The sequence below is a fragment of the Lynx canadensis genome, chromosome B2 (assembly GCF_007474595.2).
Source record: "Lynx canadensis isolate LIC74 chromosome B2, mLynCan4.pri.v2, whole genome shotgun sequence".
Taxonomy (NCBI): Eukaryota; Metazoa; Chordata; class Mammalia; order Carnivora; family Felidae; genus Lynx; species Lynx canadensis.
The window spans coordinates 131,384,186-131,406,537 of record NC_044307.1 but is presented as its reverse complement, the minus strand read 5'-3'; positions in this window follow the sequence as shown (position 1 = coordinate 131,406,537).

The following is a 22,352-nucleotide window of genomic DNA, read 5'->3' as shown; positions in this document are numbered from 1 at the left end:
AATTCTGCTTCTTATAATACATGACTCAGGGCATATACTATCTGAGTTTTAATTATCTCATTTGTAAAGTAAAGATATATTGCATTTAACTTTGGATATTCAACCATATGGCTCTCTTTTGCATAATTTAAAAATACCGTAAAGTTATAATTTATATCTGTGCACTTTATTATATATAATCATACTTCATACATTGTGTACTGGTGATATTCATATTACCATGCATGATTGTATACACAAAATCATGTTTATTATACTTTATGAGCAATTCAAACAATTTTTCTCATATAGTTGTGACTACATACAGTATTCGCTTGATGTGCTGATTCTAGAAATGAATCATCAAGCAATTTTTTTTATTTCACTGCAATACCTGCAACACAGATGGGTTGTTAGAAACAGTAAAAGAAAAAAATGGCAACATTATTTTGCCAGAGCTAGTTCTCCATTTTGTTGACCAAACCTGAATTTTTATTTCTGAAACCTAAGACAGGCAAATTTTAACGATCCAAACACTAATAGAGAAATCTGTATAGCAATGAAAGTGATAATATTAAGGACAGTCCCCTAACTATGCTGAAGGCCACCAGAAGATGGTAGTCTCAGTTCTTTGGGACACAATGACTCTAAGACAAATGGCTAGGACTCAAGATGACAGGTAGCGTGGAAGATGAAATTGTTCAGGTCACTGCTGTCGGCATATTCTTTCCCCAGGTAAGGCCAATGAACTCTTTTTGCAGGAAGTGCCAGAAACTGAAATGCCTGATTTTCAATGCTATGGATTTTGCCACAAAAGATTATGTAAGAAGAGTAAGAAAGAGTTCACAATTCATCTGAAACTTCTTCACCACTGGCTTTTTTCTCATGTTTCTTGGCACATTCCTCTTTCATGCTGCGTCAGCATATGTGAGGGCTAAGATAAAACCTAGGACATTCCTCTTCTGGGTTTTTTTTCCCCTAGACTCATTGACTTAAACAGAAAATACTTACTATGGTCAAGAGGTGACACTGAGGCCAACTATCCAGTCATGTCCCTGTTTTTTAAAGAAAGTACCCCACCCTGAAATACATGCAAATCCAAAAAATATATGTTGCTAAACCTCCTTCCCAGCCCTGAGGAGTTGGGCTATAAAGCAGCAGATTGGGCCTTCATGCTGTGCGTCTTTTAAAGCCCTCTCATATTGATTTTTGTGCCTTTCAGATGCACCATCAAGAGCAGTAAGCTGAGCACAAAGAATTCAAAAATTCTAAATTGAAGTTCTATAATAGTTACCCTGCTCTTTTATTTCCTGTCTTTTTGATAAGCTGCTTCTCCCCAACCTATGCATATAGAACAGAAACAATTTGGTTTGCCCTTGAAGAATCCCTCCCCCACCAAAAAAGAACACTGGCATTATCCACATTTTCCCAATGTGGATTCATGTAATGCCATTTTGTTTCAGTTCCATTTTAAAAGCTTAGAGAGTGGTGAAAGGTCACATTAATAAGCATAACCATTTAATTTCCAAAATTAATGAGTGGAGCTCAACATATTGAGTGCATTGTATCAGAATATCTGGTTCCTTTGGAATTACTCTGAAACTCAGAGGGTTTGATGACCAAATGGTGCTAAACTAATGGTATTTTCGTATTAGGCTATGAAAAGAGAGAAACAAATATTGCAGCATGCAGAGACAATATTGTTTCAATTTGTTGATGACAAAACACATTTCATCTCAATTAGCAAGTAGACTTTGTTATGAAGTGCTAGCCAGATTGCTAATAATTAAAAACTTAATGTGTCTTCAGTCATTACAATAGGACAGTGATGAGAGGTTGTGAGAAGTATGTAGATTCTGTTTGCTATATTTATTTGGGGAAAGGAAAATTCCCTATCTTCATAATGATGAATTTAAAAACAGTGCATATGATTACTCTGGGTCTTCTGGGAATGCTCAGATGTGATTTCTCAGGGTTAGCCAATGATGATACCCCAACACAGAAACGGTCCCCAGAGGATCCCAGGCCAATTCAGATACCCCTCCCCAAACCAGTAACTCCCTAGCACTTCTTCCAGTTTCCTGTCTCCCCACAATCTTTTTTTTTTCAACGTTTTTTTTTTTATTTTATTTTTTTGGGGACAGAGAGAGACAGAGCATGAACGGGGGAGGGGCAGAGAGAGAGGGAGACAGAATCGGAAACAGGCTCCAGGCTCCGAGCCATCAGCCCAGAGCCCGACGCGGGGCTCGAACTCACGGACCGCGAGATTGTGACCTGGCTGAAGTCGGACGCTTAACCCACTGCACCACCCAGGCGCCCCTCCCCACAGTCTTTATAATAAACTCACTTTAAAAAAAATTAGTAACTGAGAGCTTCCTTATACAGTATATGTGTGCTTTACCCTACTTGTTATACCCTAGGTAACTGGCCTAAAGGGCCGCTTTTAGTCTTTGTTTTGATTTGAGCTATCTAATTGCCTTGGCATCCTGTGTTGAGACTACTTTTGCCATCCATTTCTTCCTTCTTTTCCTTCAGTCTAGGCATGTGCGAATGATTTCATGCATTCAAATGATCACCAGCGTCATTTTTTTTTTAACCCAAATCAGTTTATGGTCTGAAGATGTCTGTTTCCAATAGATTTTATGCTGAAGCCAATTGCTAATGATCGTTAGTACATATTGAGAACGTTCTTCACCTGAAGATTTTGAAATGATGAATTCCTGCCCTCTAGCAATATTTGCCTCTTCAAAGTCCATGTTGTGGTGTGACTGCTTCACATCTTTGAATGGGCTTTTACTCACCACATCACTGCAGCACAGAGAATGGACCAGACCTACACATGGTGCCCACCATGCCAGGTATCATGCATAAAAAGTTAAAAGATGTGCTCTTTGGTCCCTTGAGGGCTTTCTTTTTGAGATTAATTAGATTTCAAGCAGGATTACGATATTCATCCATTCATCCCTGGCTGAAAAATGCAGACTGGATTTTCTGGCACAAATTCGTCTTCAACTTACTTCGTTTTATGCTAATCCGGAGCTCATCCTTTTACCAAAAAAAATGAAGAGATCAGCAAATGTTAAGGATATTTTTTATCAGAGGTAGACAGCCATTGTATTTAATTTTCTTTTACATTATACACACTGCATTATCCATGTAATCCCAGACACACAGAAGATTTGCCAATGAGTGATTCTAGCTGACAAGTATGGTAAGACTGCGTTTTCTATACTTATGCTGCTATTGAATACATTTGGGTGAGGAACAAATGCAGATCATAAAATTTAAAACTCTAATAACCATCACAGTTCAATTCATATAGAGTTTCATTTAAAGGGTCATAAGTATTTTTGTACATTCCAGTTTATTTATTTTCTCCAGTCCTCTAGAATGTAGATAGGAAAATGCAACTAATTCTGATTTCCATTTTTCTGACTGGCCTTGCATGGTGCAATTTAGTTTAGTTGACCTGCTATGGTCACTCATTCACAATATAATATTCAGTCAACATGTATTGAGTACTTACTTCATACCAGGGACTGTGTGACGTGCTGGGGATAGAACACTCAACAAAGCAGACACTGTTCCTACAGCTGAGGGGCTTTCAGATGCTTTTGTAGTCAACTGGAAATAAACTCTAGAGGTTCAATTTCTTAATTTCCTCATCATTTCTTTATCCAGTAAGATATGATTACCTAATAGATTTAATTATTGAATTAACTTTAATTATCTGATATTTCCTCAACTCTCAGGATGTTTTGGCAGAATACTTTCAGACATCACTAATTCAGAAGCAAAAATGCTACGAACTGTGATCTTCTTGTGAAAGTACAGTGCATATATTGGTTACAGAGTTTTGTTGTTGTTGTTTTTTTTTTATGGGAACTTAACAAATAAAAATAAGGACATTTTAATTTTTGTTTTCTCACAGGAAAGTTAAAATATCCTTGGCTCAAAACCTCTGTCTTTTTTTCTTTTTTAACATGCAGATGTCTTTTAAGAAAATACTTTGCACATTATAGCCACTTAGTAAATTACTTTTTTTTTTTTTTTCAACGTTTATTTATTTTTGGGACAGAGAGAGACAGAGCATGAATGGGGGAGGGGCAGAGAGAGAGGGAGACACAGAATCGGAAACAGGCTCCAGGCTCTGAGCCATCAGCCCAGAGCCTGACGCGGGGCTCGAACTCACAGACTGCGAGATCGTGACCTGGCTGAAGTCGGACGCTTAACCGACTGCGCCACCCAGGCGCCCCAGTAAATTACTTTTTGAAAGAATGTAGGATCTATGGCAACAGAGATTTTGGCATGTTCATTCACTTCTCTATTTGCAGCACATAAAATAGTGCCTGGAATATAGTAGGCATTTGACACCTACTATGTGCTGGATATAGAGAAGTGAATTTATTCATATTTAATTAATGAATATGACCTTATTGACAGCAAAGGCCAACTCTTACAGTTTAACTGGGGGAAAAAATTGCATAAAATTCCTCAGTGAAGAAAATTCTTGTGATAGATTTTTAGTCTACTAATTTTTTTTAATTTTTTTTAACTTTTATTTATTTTTTTGAGACAGAGAGAGACAGAGCGTGAACGGGGGAGGGGCAGAGAGAGAGAGGGAGACACAGAATCGGAAGCAGGCTCCAGGCTCTGAGCCATCAGCCCAGAGCCCAACGCGGGGCTTGAACTCATGGACCGCGAGATCGTGACCTGAGCTGAAGTTGGCCGCTTAACCGACTGAGCCACCCAGGCGCGCCCCTACTAATTTTATTATAAATACTGGCTTATTTAGATTTATCCCAGTCAGTTTATTTGAGCTCTCTATTCTGTTTTTATGTTCTAAGCATTTCCCCCTGTTTTCTCTTACTGTTGAGAAATCCGCTGTCAGTTAAAAACAGGCTTCATTGTAAGTAATCTGTCTTTTCTTTCTGTCTGCTTTTAAGGTCTTTGGTGTTGTATAGTTTCATTACAATGTGTTTATGTGGGGATTTCTTAAAAAGGAATGTATCCTGTTTAGGACTATTTTTACAGTTGACCCTTGAATACAATGGATTTGATCTGGGCAGGTCCACTTTTACGTGGACTTTTCTATCAGTACAGCACAGTACTAAAAATGTATTTTCTCTTCCCTTTGATGTTTTAACAACATTTTCTTTTCTCTACCTTACTTTATTGTAAGAATACAGTGTGTAATACATTTAACATGCAAAATATGTGTTAATTGACTATGTTATTTGTAAGGATTCCAGTCAACAAGGCTAATGTAGTAAAGATGTACAGTCAAGAGTTATATGTGGATTCTTAAAAAAAAATTTTTTTTAATGTTTTATTTCTGATAGAGAGAGACAGAACATGAGCAGGGGAGGGGCAGAGAGAGAGGGGGATACCCAGAATCCGAAGCAGGCTCCAGGCTCTGAGCTGTCAGCACAGAAGCTGACGTGGGGCTAGAACCCACAAACTATGAGATCACGACCTGAGCTGAAGTTGGATGCTTAAAAGACTGAGCCATCCCCGCGCCTTGATATGTGGATTTTTGACCATACAGGGTGTCAGCGCCCCTCACCCAAGCACTGTTCAAAGGTCAACTGTATTTTGTGGATTCACCTGTCTTTTCAATTCTGGAAAATTCTCATTTGTTACCTCTTTGAATGTTGCCTTAATTTTTTTAATTTTGTTTTTCTGGGTTCTACTTAAATGTATGTGGCAGCTTCTCATTCTGCTCTCCATCTTTTAATGTACCTTTCAGGTTTATATTTTTACCTCTTTTTCTGTATTCTGATTAATGTCATTATGCCTAACTTTTAGTTCATAAATTCTCTCTTTAATCTATTCTTTAACTTATCTATGAAATGATTCATTGCAGTTATTTTTTTTCATTTCCAGAAATTGTATTTTGGTTCTTTTCTAAACCTTCCTGCTTTGTTCTAATATCTTATTAATTGATCATAGATTTATTTCATCTTTTCTTTTTAGAACTATTTGTATTACACTTTTAAAGAAAGTAAGATGAATCTTAGTTTTCCATTTGAAGTTCTTGGGAGACCTAAATTTCCTTTTTGTCACTTCTAATGACACCTGCTCATGGCCTGTGTAGAGAGCATGGCCCTATTGAGAGGATTTGCATTTTCTTCAGCTATGTTCCCTGGGGACTATGCTACTATGCATGGTCACCTCCAGTGTCCTCAACAGGTAAACATTATCTTTTCCAAACACTGAATGAAATGAGGCCAGGCCCAGGGCTACAAATTCTTAGAGAGGACTTTTTTTTTTTCTTCCACCATCACCAAAGCCAACACAGGTAGTTTTTCTTTGTCCATCTTTGCTGGTAAGTATATATATTTTTTTTCTTAGCTCATCCTTTCACCAAGTGTGAGGATACTGGCTTTACATGGAAATGTTCATTGATTCCCCATCTTTTGGAGTGCAAATCTTGGTCTCCCACCCCAAAGGGCAACTAAAATCTGGTCACTACATCCAGCAAATGCACCCTGAGACAGCTCAGTTCCTTGATTTTCACCTTCCTCTTATAGGGATTTTCCTTCTCTATCTTTAAACTCAGCCATGAGTTTAACAGTGTCTTGTTAAATTTTGCCTAGCAAAATTTTGGGGGGAAGGGGAAAGTAATAGAATACTAATGGTGGGTCATATGGCTAAAAATAAAAGACTTGCAAGCTATTTTTAACTCTCCTTTGGCATTTTGCTTCTGGTCCTGACTCACATTAATTGAAAGCTTACATCTGCATCTGAGTTGAAGGTAAAGAAAAGATGGTATAGGTCAAATTATCCCAGGCACTGGGCAGGTCATCTGTACTGCTGCCAGAAAAGACTGCAACTTCCGGATTCTCCCCCCACAATGGAGCTGCTGAGTGCATTGTAGGGCATGACTGAAGTCTCTGCACAAGATCCCATCCATTCTGGGTAGAACAGAAACACACTCACTACAGGACCATAGCCACTGAGGAGGAGGACAGACTCCAAAGTGTTTCAAAGAGAGACAATACATTCTTCTTTTTAAGCACCTATTTTTCCCCTAGCCAATTTCCAGCTAAAGGGCATGTTTTTTGTTGTTTAAATGGAAGCTATGTGCTTTAAAGATAGAAATAGCAATGAAAATTAGGGGGAAAAAGCACCCCTAAAAACATCTTTCTGAATGGAAGGCTGTTGCAGCATTCAGAAGTCAGTCAGTGATCCTGACAAGTGAAAACCAGTGGCCTAATTATTTTTGCAGAGGAAAGAGAAAAAGGTGGCTTAGAAAGAATATGAAGAATGTTTCAAGAAATCTGCATATTTATCTTATTCTTAAACCTAACTCTTTTCCATTCCTGCTCTCATCATATTTATGGACAAAAGAAAGGGTGAGAAGAGAATTGAAAGTCCACGATGATGCACAGGCTGATTAAAAGTGAAAGCCAGATCTGCTGACAATTGACAAAAGATCAGGGAGTCGTTTATTTAATTGGACTCCGAGTGACAAGAAGGTGAGATGATTATCGGAGAGATGAGTCCTTTGTTCCAGCCTCCCAGTTTAAGTCATTTCAAATAGAAAGGGAACTTTTCCAATTTCTCTAGGACACCAACCTGAAGAGGTTTTCAATATTAATCCAGGTAATCAGGATCAAAAATACTATTTGCTTGCCTCACAGAAAGAAGAGATTATGGGCCACGGAAATGGAAGGGCTGGGAATGCTTGAAGGTATTAACTCTGCTGCATGTCAATGTGATATAGAGAAATGAATACTCAGTCTGTGCAGTTGGATCTTCCAGTTTTGTTCATTGATGTAAAAATATGGTTCAGGAGAGATACCCCCAACTGCCTCCCCATTATCAGTATAACCTGCAGAAGAATTCAATATATGCCTTGAAATGGTCAGAATTCTGGCCCAGGAGCATTAGGGTTCTGGTAGAGAAAAATTGGATGCTGAAATCAAGCATAAACATGTATTTTCCTTTTCCTTACATTAGATATATGGAAGAAAAAAAAAGAATTAAATGTGACTATCTAATATGTGCCACGTGATGTGCAAGGCATATTACATATATGATTACATTCTCACAAAAACTTTGTTGTAAGAAGAAAATATCCCAACTCTTTATGGTGCTAAAACATTTTGAAGACTTTATTATTCATGTCTCCAATAGTTGTGTGTTCAATTTAAAGATAGAGAAATAGTTTACTTCAAGTCAGAATGACGCAATGGTCTCTGCTTTACAGCTCAAATATTGCCCGCTCTAAACAAAAACGGCTGCTCTCAAGAGAATGTTAACGTCTTCGAGGTAGGTTGCATCACTAGCAATTCCTAGCAGCTAAGGGACACTTTCAAGGAAGGGGGAAGCAGTGACCCATAACGTCCCTCTTGTGATAGGTGACACTTCTCCGTCATGCTTGGCAAATTCATTTCCACAGTGTAGGGCTGGAATACAACTGGATAGGCTAGATTCAAGATAGGAGCAAATAGAGATTTTGAAGCATGCTGCTACAGTCAAATTGAATTTTAGTTATAAGTAATACAAGAATCCAGGTCACTCTGAAAAGGTGGGTGAGGATACCATCCTCAGGTCTTGGCAGATGAGAATGGCATTGCACAGGCTGAATGGAAGTGGCTAGTGTCTGGAAGCCTCTCTGCCACTCACTAACTTCCCTGTTCCAAATGAGCACAGGTCTGAGAAGATGTAGGACCTACAAGGTAACCCCAGGAGATTTGTATCACCAGGAGAATTACCAGATGGTGGCCACATTGAGCAAAAGCACAAAGGAACCCCCTTCCCTCTTCTTTAGGAGTTGCCTATTGGACCATCTGCAGAAGGGGAAGGCCAGATGAACCCTCACCACAGGTCTGTACCCCTGTCACTTCAGAAGATATCATATTTTGACCTGGAAAGTAAAAATACCCAACTGGACAGGGACAAGGGCTCTGAGCATGAATTGACCAGATGATAGACAGCTTCTCTTGATCTTAAAATGTTTCTTGCTATGCAGTGTATTGATATAGGATTGCTGGGTGTCAGGGGTAATACCAGCAAACTACTTTCAAGAAAAAAGTAGCAAGGGTGGTATAAGGATTTTTCAGGAGAGAAGGTCTCAGCAGGATGAGCCTTGAAGAACATAGGCAACAGCTCAGCAAGAAGAGGGCAGGAAGTTGATTGATCATTTTTCAATTCCTTCACAGGGTGCAGAGGTCTTTGAAGTCCAAAAGGCTGGAAGCACAACCCATTTGATCAGTTCATGTCCCAGTGCTTTCCTGAGGCCATTTTTGAGTTAGACTCAGAGTTAGTTCAGCTAACTCTTGCGAATTGCCGAACAAGACTGCAGAATTGGTGATCTGTCACTTAATATGTCCCACCTGCTGACAGAGTAAGCAAACATTTTCCTAACTATACCCCTTGGAGAGTGTGTGTGTATATACATTACTAGAGATTACATGTTAAATACACATGTGTTCTGAGAAATCCAGCAGTAAGGGAATCAGAGTAAGTTTATTTGTCAATGATTACCAAACTTATGCAGTGATGGCACTTTTTAAACCACAAATAATAAAATATCTTGAAACTTCATTGCTTATAATTTAATAAACTATAGTCAAGTGGATAAGAACATCATTTATATTCTCTAGAACAACTAGAAACTCAACTTTGTCTCATTGTCTTATGAGTTTTGCATACCCACTCATTTGTCAAATTTTTATTGACAGCAAAGTATATGTCCACATAATAATAGTTGCTGGATAATACATAGGTAAATAAAGAATATATGGGTCCTGTAATTTGGGAATAAAAAACAGGCAATAAAAAATATGAAATGGTTACTAATATTATCAAGTGCTATGATGAAAATAAGCAGGATATAGAAAAAACAGATAGAGAAAGGTGGACTATTCTTGAAGAATGCAATGGAGCCCACCATCAGAAAGCTAGGAGCAAAGACTTAGAGCAAAACAACTAAAGCCAGATGAGCCCGAGTGGGGTGCTATTTTTATTTTCTACACTGAAATCACAAAACTGTATTTTTGTCTTTTGCAAGGGACTTTCACCAATGAAAGAAACTTCCAAATTCAAGAAATTATCATCTTGTTATACTGCAATCCTGGAAGTAAAAAGTAGGTTATTACCTTTAATATAAGTTTCCTACATTATCTTGTGCTTCTTGTCAAATAAGTCATCAAGTGTATTACTCATCCCATATCCATCTACCTTGATAGAATCTGTGTTAAAAGAGTGTAAAGATATCCCTGTCTTATCCATATCTGTCTTATCCACTACCCTACTATATAATAGATGTTTAAAAATCATCATTTGTTAGATAATTAAAATAATTTATTTTTACAAATAAAAGTCTTGGTCTTCAAGAGAAAATCTAGGAAAAACACTATAGCATCTACTATAAATATCTTCCATTTGGTTGATGTAATCTTTGCATCCAGCATATTTGCTTTACTTCATTTTTTAACTATGAAACTTTTATGTGTCATTGATGTGGGACACATAGTTAAAATAGATAAAACATGATTATTAAATTATTCAATATCTAACAATATTCTTAAAATCTGAGTTGGTAAAGCCTATGGGTACATTCTTTTCTTTAATTAGAAAACTATTTAAGGTGATTAATGTACATCAACAATGTGTAGTGTAGGATTATAGTTACATTTATGAGCTGGGTCCTCTATAAATAAGAATATACAATTTTTCAAAGAAGGACCAAAGATAAAAGTCACCTATATTTCAGAGTGAAAAGATGGATGACTGTAAAAATAATGTAACTCTGGCTGATTTTTAAATTACTATTTTGAGGGAATTAAGACAAAGACAAAGAACAATAAAGGAGGAAATGTAATAATGATAGCAGACAATTTAACCTAAGAAAATTACAAATGGACCACTAGTCTCTTTTTTGTACAATGGCTCCCTGTCAGAATGCATGCTTCTGAGCCATGGTCAGACTATGCTGCTCAACTCTCCAACAAGCCATTTTTTAAAGACTCATTTGCTTGACCCACACTTCATAGAGAGTAGCCCTCTCAGATCCTCTAGATAAAAGAAACCTGAAAAAGTCTTTTTGACTCCTTTGAACAGACTGACATCCCTCTAGAATGGCATTTTGTAATACAGCTGTCCCCTCAAAGTCTTCAACAGCCTTCTGAATGAGGGCTTTGGGAAAATGAGGCAAATAAGCAAGGTATTTTTTTTTCAATATATGAAGTTTATTGTCAAATTGGTTTCCATACAACACCCAGTGCTCATCCCAAAAGGTACCCTCCTCAATACCCATCACCCACCCTCCCCTCCCTCCCACCCCCCCATCAACCCTCAGTTTGTTCTCAGTTTTTAATAGTCTCTTAATAAGCAATGTATTTAAAGATGGCCCCGACTGGGCTGTGAGGAGGAGAGGCTGAGGAGGCTTGATACATTCAGTGTTTTGTCATGTGGCCTTCTCTCTAGATTTCAACACAATTCACTGTAATTCACAGGGTAGGAGAGCAAACAGGGATTTGGGGCCATGAATAAAGTGTATGCAAACTACTATACCTAGGCATGAGCAGATGGCAGGATGAGACACACACACAGACAAGGCGAGGGAAACATTGACAGTGTTCATGTTGCCTTAAAAATGAAGCTGAGAAATCCACAGCCAATTATTGTGACATTTCTCCTCAGCCAAGTAACCAAGTGAGTAATAAGAGAATGAATGAACACTTAGGGGAAAAGATGTCTAATAATTAATAAGCCACTCTGCCATATTAGAAGTAAACTATACCAACTGATTAAAAATGCTGTCATTTTGTAAAATCAAACAAAAGTAAAGCAAGTGTATTTGGCATTTTCAAAATTGCCATAAAATAAACAGAAATAATTCTGACAAATATCCTAGATCTGGAACTTTTTTGATGATCTAAGTGTGTGCCTGCATGTATGTACATATTTATGCATAATTTATATATGTGATGTGTGTGTGTGTGTGTGTGTGTTTTATAATCTGTCAGACTGTATTGTGGTATTCCACCTAGCTGGACAAACTTGTGGTCTATTTACACTTTTGCTATCACTTTACCCCTTAATGTGATCAGATGCATGGTGTTAGAACTCAGATGTGGAGGTGCAAATTCACTCACATCCTGGGAAGCTAGAAATGCCTGAGTTCTTCCTTAACAATCATCTGTCCTTCTCACATAATTCTTTAGAGAGGTGTCTACAAGAAACTAAATGTGACTCAGAGTATGACTCATCCATTCTAGCAGTTGAGATAATAACTTCCAGTAGTTGAATAATACCCCCCATGGCAAGGCTGCCTGCTTAAAAACCGTGTTGAGCACAAAGCTCAGCCCTTGAGGATAAAATGTGATCTTTTGCTAACTCCCCCAAACCTAACTCTTAAAGCTGCCAAGTTCATTTATTTCTACAAAGGGAGAAAGAGAAAGAAGGTGAACCTGGCTCTGACTAATCCTCTAACCTTTTAAGGAGAGGACGCAGGAGGTGCAGGCCCTGGATAGAACTAGAAAACTTTCATATATTTTTGAACACATAATCACTCTGATCATGCATTGGAAGATGGCTTGGAAAGCTGGCCTTCTGGACATTTAAACACTTTTTTCCATTAGAAAAGCTGGTAGAATGTAGATGATTACACATAAAAAGGACAGGAAAGATTTACAAATAAAATAAGAAAAGTGGCTTTCTTTTGGTGGTGAGATCATATTTACATTCTGTATTTTTTGTGTTCTTCTATATTCTCCCTAGTGGTTCTATATAATTTTTATAATCAGAGGGAAAAAAACATTTTAAAATTTCAGCTTTTTCACATTGGTTTTGACTTTTAGCTTATGGTCGTGTTAAAATGATATTCTAGGAATCTTAGGAAAGACGTTATGGCTTTTTAATTAGAGTTTTACTTTTTATCAGGCAAGGAAATGGAGATTGATGTATTCTTTGGTTTAATATTATTAATATAAATCTTTCATAAGGAAAGGAGTTCTAGGAGTTCAAATCCTGACTTAGTCACTGTATAGTTGCATTGCCTGCAAGCTTCTTAATCTTGTCTATAAAACAGGGATAATGATTCTTTACCCTCAAAATTATGGTAATAATTACAATGCATTATCAGTTGCTTAGTGATTATGTGGGGTCAAAATAGGTGTCCTCAATATGTCTCCTGCTCAAAACTGTAAAAGGTCTTCATTATCAGCTCCAATCCAGATTCTTCCCTGGTGTTTAAAGTTTTGTACAGCTGTACTAAATTTGTCACTTAGACCTTCCACAGTCTCAGCAGAAATTCTTGCTTTGCAGACTCATTCTTTACCATCCCGGGTGCACACCTCACACACTCCAGAGTAGCCCAAATGTAAATAGAGCTACTCATCCATCTCTACTCACAGCCAGGCCCACCTCGAGGTCAGACTCTTTGTCCAATCTCCTTTATCAGATCAGGATCCTCAAGGGCTGGCAATTTGTCATTGTGTCCCCACCCTTGTACTATGTCCTTCATGAAAGAGGCATTTGATGACTGAAATCTTGTATTAACTTTGGTTTCCAATGTGTCTTTTTACTGATGAGCTACTAAGTAGATAATCAATAAGTAATTGCTCAATGAAAGAAAGAAGAAAGGAGTTCTGGCTTTTCAGTCTTGTCAGTAGTTTCTGGTTATGTTAACCAAAAATAGTCTACTTAAAAAAATATATATTTTCCTGGCAAGAAGGAAAATAATTCAAAATTTATTTTTTCATTTATTTCATCACTGAATTCATTTGTTGACTACTGTAGTTTACACAGAAATGTGTCTATAAAAATGAGCAAACTATAGTTCCTGACATCAAGGAGTTCACAATCTAGTGGGTAGCATTAATAAATTTATAATCATGAACAATTATATACATGCACAATACACATTTATACACATGCATTGTCTGTACATGTGTACATATAGACACACACATATACACAGACATACACACACATATGTAAGGTTAGGGACAAACTAAAAACAAAAAACAAAACTCTTTCCAGAAGAGATGATGTTTAAGCTGAGTCTTGAAGAGGGAGTATTAACTTGACATTCTAGAAGGGAGTAGAGAAAAAGGATATGTCCAGTAAAAATAACAGTATTTGCCAAGCTATCAAGCTGTGAAATACTTTGGGGCATTCAGGAAATTTCCACTAATTCACAATGGTTGATATATGGAACATATGTGAGTGTGAGAGAAGATAAGCCTGGGATAAGGTCACAAAGATTTTATATATCCATTTTAAAGAGATTTAATTTAACTCTTTGGACAATGGGAAGCCATTAAACACTTAAACTTTAAAATCTCAAAGTCACTTTAAACTCAGTGTATCCAAACTCATTACATCTAGTTGCCCTCCAAAACTAGCTCTCATTTGGTGTTCCTTTTCCAGTGAATGTCACCATCATCTTTGCTATTTCATAAGCCAGAAACATAAGCGGCATCCTTGATATTAAATTGTCTTCATCCCCATATTCATCTTGTCCCAGATCACTACTAAAATGTCTCTCTAATCCATAAATTATCTCCTCTCTCACTGGTCCAAGTTACCATTATCTCTCATCTGGACTATGGTGGTAAAGAACTGTCCAGACTCCCCAAATGCCCTGATTCTCCTCCCATCTGATACTCACATCAAAGCCAGATCTGTTTAAAATGTAAATCTAATCCCATCTTGACCATGTTTAAAAGCTATTACTTTGCAATGCTCTTGTGATGAAAACCAAAGACCCTAAAAGGGCTCATAAGAACCTGCATATTTGGCCTTTGCTACCTGTCCCAACTCTTATCATCTTGCTCTCTGGTCTTCTCTCAACAATTCAAACATATCATGCCCCCCACCCCACCACTCCTTTTTGTACATGATGTTCCCTCTGTCTCGATTAACCTCTCTTTCCCCCTCATTGCTTCTCACCCCTCTTCCATTATCAGTCTGCACTTTCCTGACACCTCTGTGTAGGTCAGGTTTTTGTTGTTGTTGTTACATATCCATATGTTTTTTTCAGTGTGAATACTAAATTGTATGTCTTTCCCATTGGACTCTTTTAATCACTATTTTTTTTCGGGCATCAAATACAGTGTCTGAAAAATAGTTAGTGTTCAATCAATGTTCATGAATAAATGAGGGAATAACATTAACAATTTATGCTCTAAAAAGTCTATGCCTGTAGTAATATGAGAAAACAAATTTGCATGAACAAGATGAAAGGTAAGGAGAGGGTTAAGAAATAAGTATCATAATCAGGCCAGAGATGACAGCTGTTTGAGCTGCACATGGCAGTGAAATGGAGGAGAGAGAGAAGATCTGAATCCTACCAAGTAGTTAGAATCATCTTATGGGGGTAAGATTTCATTCTGAAACCAAGAAATAACTTATAAGTTTAAAGGAATTGCTAGATGGCCATCACAGAAATATTTAGATGATTCCAGGCCTTTGGATCAGGAATTTTCCCTCAAAGCAGAAAGTCTGACTTCTTTTTAATGTATAAGCTCCTTTTAACAACTACAAAAAAGTATCCCAAAGTAAATTTAAGTTGGTCGTATTCTGCCAAGTATTGATATAACCCCTACTTCTGCCTCTGCGTGCCTTATTGGTCCCCAATCTAAGCAATTTGGCTTGACTCCACTGGGGATGAGAGATGACTATTACCAGGATGCCACCCACAGCTTCAAAATTGTGTTAACTCTGAGGAACTTTTTAGAGCTTTTTATGTTGTAAGCAGCTCACCCTAGATAAATAAAATAATATTGTGTCCCACAAATGTGTCCAATGTCTAGCAAAAGACAAAATCACCATATTGTGGTCTTTGGCCACAATAAATTCCTGAGAGAACATGGCAGTACAGGAATCTATTTCAAAGGACTCGGAACAGGAAAGTTATCTTTCTAATTTTCAAGAAAGAATTCGATGGCTTGATTGACAAGTTCATGTTCTCACTCTCCACCATCCACACACATAGATTCAGCTTTTACATATACATCTCCAGGAATTTTCAGTGTGCTTTGTAACCCATGAATGTGCCTATTTGCAGAAATTTCTCTTTCATTTAGTGTACTTCTCTGTGAATGGGCTCATCTTCTTAAATGTGGAAAAACATTAAGGCCATTCAAAATGCTCTGCAAGATGTCTATTAGGGATGCAAATGTGCAGGATATGGACAGAACCAGTAGCTCTACTTGTGAAACATTTGAGTTAGGGGAATTGAACTTAGAAGCACTGCTACTTTCCACTTGAGAAAGATTCTTAATTTTTCATATCTGCATATTCTCTGGCTCCATTTCCTTTCTTATCCCCAGATGTGGTGATGCATTCAGTCCTTGGCAGTCTAACTTTCTTGTTCTACACTGTGTACCTCAGAGCTCTTATTAACTTTTTGGCTTCACTATCAACTCTTTCTTATTGACTTCAAATTTGCATCTGCTGCTCTGAGAATGAGTCCAAAATCTCTGACTGCATACTATTCAATTCAAACTAAAGACGCCATCTATCAAGCTCATTATCTTTTACCCACCTCCACTCACAGAAGCATTTTTTATTGGTGGCAATAAACTTACTGTAGCCTTCACTGAGCACTTTCTAGGTAGCCTCATTCGTTGGGTAATCAAGTACTATTGACTCTCCTATGCACCCTACTTCTCCTCAAACCTACCCTTATTCACCAGCATTTCCTTAACCTGACCCACCAACTACTTTCTCTGCTGACATCCCTTATGATCTCCTGCTCTCTATCTTCACACACTGTCCCCAAACAGCTCATCATTCTTTGTGACCCCTCACACTCACCAGGCTATCTACCACAAGCTCCTTAACTTCCCATAGCTTCACTCTATCTGTAAGCAGCTAGGACTTTCTATCTCCAAATAAGCATTTTACATTTTCCCCAATGTGTTTATTTGCCTCTGTCCTGAACCAACTTTTTGCTCTTTTCTCTTTTCTCCAGCATTTTATTCCATCATTTATCCTCTGTAGTTTCTTTTTCATTCATGAAATAACCATTGGTATTTTTCCCTTTGTCTACAAATATTTTTAGATTTTACTTTTCCCAAAACAAAACAAAAAGTTGCATATCTTACCCTGTCTAGCTGTTTGTCTTTCATTTCTGAATTTCTATAATCACATTATCTCTGCATACTTTTAACTTCAATTTTTCTTCATCTACTTAACCATTTGGCAATGGGTGATGAGCCATCGTACTACTAATAAAGCCACACTTTCAAGATCATCAATAACCTCCTAATCACCAAATTCAGTAATCTTTTTCAGTCATTCTTTTCATGACTACATGTATTACTTAGCATTTAACTATTTTTTCCTTTTTTCTCTATTTTACCTGGTTTCCATGATATTGCCCCCAATGCTAAGCAGATCTCTTCCCTACCATTATGACTAATCTTTCTAATCCTTTATTTGATTTCTCTCTAGTCTGTCTCTGTGGGTCCTCAAGTTTTCCTCCATGATCTTTTATTGGTCTTCAGCTTCTACATGTTTACTTTTCTCTATTGTTATTGCTTCTACTTCGGGATTTATTTCTATGAATACAGATCTCAAGTTTTCTGTTTCTAGTTCCAATGCTCTTCCCTACTTTGACTAAATGATTCATTACCATCTTATTTTCCTAAATTCTAAATGTCTAAAATCAAACTCATTATCTCCACCCAAATGTCTCCACCTCTTGCATTCCTTTCTTTGGAGCAGCCCCAGAATTTTCCAGTTCCCCATTTATTAAGAGTCTTCATTCAACAAACATTTATTAAGTTCATAGTTTCAGGTTCTAAACAGAAAACCAGAAAGCACTCAAAATGCTTTAAACAGAGGGAACTTAGGACAGGAAATTGGTTATGCAGGTGATGGAAGGTCTGAGAAGCCAAACAAGAGATGGTGAGGCAACACATAGATTAACACTAGCTAACCTTAGCTAGAAGAATGAAGAGAGGAAGTTTTGATAGAAAGCTCAAATTTAAGGTCACTGGAGGAAAGCTGCAGCCAAGGCAGAAGCTTCAGGAACAGAGAAGATGGAGCTGTTGCCAGAGATCCTGCTCAAGGCAGGAAGACAGAGTAAGAAATACCCTTGATTCTCATTTCTTCTTGCTCTTCAACCTGCTAGTGCCTCCTACTGGTCAAACCAATCCAGAAGCCAGTAGCTATATATACAACCTGGAAAATGCATTCCTCAGAAGTCACTCCTCCCAATACAGCCACAGGGTGGATTACACAGAGCGGAGTCAGAAGAGAGAGAAGAATGGATCTGAGAGCAAAACAGGCCAAAGATGGACCACTCGGCATCCATTCTTGACTTCCATCATATTCTAATGTCATATAGTACTATCAAGCTTCTACCTAATGTGTTGCAACTATTCTTGGTAGACAGTCATTCTCATGCTCTTCTCAAAGAAAGGAGACGTAAGTCCATCAGTCATTATATTGTCTCAAAAATTCAGGAACTCCAGGTGATATGCAGTCATCCACATCTATTTCTGATATGGCTTCTTACTGTCTGTCTAGAGACTTATAAACTAAATTGTGAAGTTAATCACCCCAGCCTTCCTTTACAAAAAAGCAGAGAAAGGGAAACGGGGTGGGGGGGTGATAGAATATCCAGAGCTACTAAAGTCTTCATTTCTGTAACTGGTACCAAGACCATAGCTGATGTTTTTTAAGATAGCAGTTTTATTGAGATATAATTCAGTATTATACAATTCACTCATTAGAAATATATAATTCAATGATTTTTTGTATATTCACAGGGATGTGAATCTGTCAGCACAATTTTAGAACATTTTCATTACCCCCAAAATAAGCTCTGTATGCATTAACAGTTACTCCCCACTTCTTCCTACCCCTTGCTGAAGGTTCCCTCATTTCTATGAAGATCAATTCAAGTCCAACCACCCCAGCTTTCAGGCACTCCTCCGGATTCTGAAATTGGAAACATTTACTGTCTGGACTACTCATTTGGATTCCCCATAGTGCTATTCATGTTTTTATGTATATGCTCTGTCTCCCTAATTAGATTATAAGCCTCTTAAAAACAAGCCCCTTGTCTTGATTGAAGAGATGGAAAACATAGTTAGAAATGTAGCTGCCTCATTGAATTTAATCCTCTTTTATTTGTACTTTGATTAACTCAAGTTACTGAGAACTTTTCCCCTAGCAGAGATTTTTTTCCCCTTAATCATTCACCCCAAGAAAATAATTCAGAACTGATGGGATAGATGTAACCAGTAAATTTAAAGAGTTTGTTAAATACAAAAAATGGGACAGATAAGGAAAAAACACATCAGAATTTATTTATACTTCTCAAATATTGCCAATATGCATTTAAGATGTGCTGGAAATGCTAATGTTTCTTCCACACCAACATTACAACAGTGTCTTTTCACTGTGGTATATAACAAAAGGTGATATTAAGCAATAGAGGGAACAAACATATTCATTTCTTCTAATAAGTGTTAAATCCACAAGTTAAACATGATATTATATCTAGTACACCTGTTAATGAACTCTTTTAAAATGTAGAAATATTTAAATGTGGTTTTAAATATATGTAAAGATAATTTAAATCTGTTTCATGAAATAGAACTTGACTCATTAATCCTTTTTAATTTTTTTCTTATTTTGAAATAAATATCAGAACTGTGGATAAGTAAACTTTCCTATCTCTGTCTTTTCCTTCTCCACCCTTCCCTTCCTTTCTTCTTTGCTCATTTTTTTTCCTTCTTCTGTTCTTACTTTTCTCTTATTCCTTCCAGTTCTCTTAGGAAGACACTGGTACAATGTCTTATGTTTGTTGGAAATAATCTTGAAAACCTAAGAGAATTAAAATAACTAGAGAAGTGGAAAAAAGTCTATATGAAATTAACATCATGTTTTCCCCATTTCTGTATCTTACAGTCACCATTAAAATAATAACAGATAATATACCCTGCTTTATATTAAATTCTGAAATAAAACCTTACATCGAACACTATTTTGAAATATAAAAGAATGTTCAAACTAGACAACATCAGGTAAAATTTCTATAGTACTTACTTTGTATCTAGAATTGCATAAATATTGGAGATATTTCATAATCTTGTAGAGAAAGATATATAAATGAAATAATTACAAGGCAGTGAAAAAATTATTGTACAAAGTTCCACAGGAGCACTGAGCATGGTCATTTATGTCAAAGGTGTTTCTGAACGCCATGTTTGTGCCAGGTATTATTCTAGGTGCTAGGGATAAAAATAAAGTGTTTTCCCTTAAGCAACTCATGGTTAATACAAGATTCCCCTACAGTTTAATAACCAATTGTCAAGTTAAATGTCAATGCAGGATGTTATAGAAAATGGAGGATGGACCTAGAACAGAAAGGGAGGTTTCAGAAGTGGCACGAAAACTTTTAGAAATAATTCCTTCCAGAGTGCCATCTTAAATGATGAGTAGAATATACTTGATCTCATGAGACAGGTGAGTGTGTGGAGAAAGGAAAGGTAAGAGAAGAGCATGGCAGGCAGAAGGGACTATGCATGATCTTTACAGGGAAGTAAACAGTTGGTGTCTTAAAAGACTAAAAACGGACATCTCTAAATATCAAGGTGCTTCTGATGAATTTGAAGGATAAACTTTGTACTTTGATTAACTCAAGCCACTGAGTTAGACTGCAAGCAAAACTAAGAAGCAAGCAAGAACCAGGTATGGAAACCTTCTGTGCCATGCTGAGGACCTCAGATTTTATCCTGAAGTTGGTAGAGAGGTGTTGAAGAAATAAAAGAGGAGTATCACGATCTGTTTTGGGTTTTAGAAGAATCATTGTATTTCTGCAGTAGAGACAGGTGGTTTGAGGGTTAGGGGAAAGGTAAGGGGATAGAGGGAGATGCATGAAGAATCTTTGTTGCAGTTCCCTAGGGAAGTGATGATGAGTGCCTGAATCAAGACAGTGGCAATGGGAATGGAGAAGAGGGTAAGAAGGCTACAGGCAGTTAGCCTAGAAACAACAGTGTTTGTTCTAATTGTGTAGACAGAGGAGAGAAGACAGGAAACTTAGGATGGTTCTCATATGTCTGGCTTGTGCAACTTGTAAAGAATTGGGCAGATGAATCCTTATGGGGGAAAGAAATTAAATTTTGAGCACACTATGCTTTACATTTTAAAAGAACATTAAGAAAAAGTTTGGTGCTGGGTGTGTCGGGGGGAACCAATGGTAAGATCTGGGTGAGATCACTAGAGAGAAGATACAGACTATGGGAACAGGAGACTTGAACCAAAATAGAGTCCCAAGGATTAGCAATATTTAAGCCTCCTGCAGAGGAGGATATAGCTGGTGAAGGGCAGATAAGCAGTGAGAGGAAAACTAGAAGGAGTGCTAAATCCACATGAGTAGTTTCAAAAAGGCATAGTTGATCATATCAAATGCCACAGGGAGACATGTAAATTTGTTCCTTTATACTTTGTCTGTTTTCTATGGTTTTTCTACTCCCAGTTTGTATTTTAATAAATAAAAACTCTAGTACATAATCACCATCACTCCATCTTTATCCTATCCTGAGAATTATTTTATTGGAAAAAAATCTATTTTGAAAGCCATGTGGGATGACAAAATTTGTATTTTAGAAGGTCATTCTGACTGAAAGCAGTTTGGAGGCTCTAGTAATAGTCCCAGAGCTGATAGAGAGGAGGGAATGGATTCAGCAAATATGTTGCTAATTGAATTGATAGAATTTTATATTCAAATTAGAAGGAAAGGGTAAACAAGATTAAAGGGTCACAGATATGTAGAGGGATCAGATTTGAGTATATGGAAAAGTGAGATTTGAAAAACAACGTAGGCACTAGGGTGGGGAAGGAAAAAGTAGAAGGTAATAAAAGGCAATACAGTACATTCTCCTAAATATTCTCCCTTCTTTTCACTCTAGGCAGACTCTGGTAGTGATTGGTGCTACTCGTCCAATATTTCTGGCTCTCCACCTCCCTGGCCTCTGGCAGAATTGCACTTCTTGCCCATATTTATGGATAATGCACCTCGTGACAAGTTTTACCCGATAAAGTATAAGCAGAAAGAAATTTGGATCACTTGCAGGCCAGAGCACTTCCTTGCTTATGTAAGACTTTCTAGAGCTCTTTTCCCTCTTGTCTACATTTGAGTTGGCAATTCTTCAGGAAGCCTGAGTTCTTGAATGATAGCAATGAGCAGAACTCCTCTACAGACCCACCATAAATACCAACATGAGTGAAAACCTAATATTTTGTTGCTGAAAGTCACTAAGTCTTTGGGATGCTACCTCAGCCTATCCTGAAGATATGCACTTCCTGGGTCATTTCATGGACTCCCATATCTTCAGCTGCCATGCATGCACTAAGGAATCCAGATCCACAACCCCAGCTCTCACTCCTGAAAT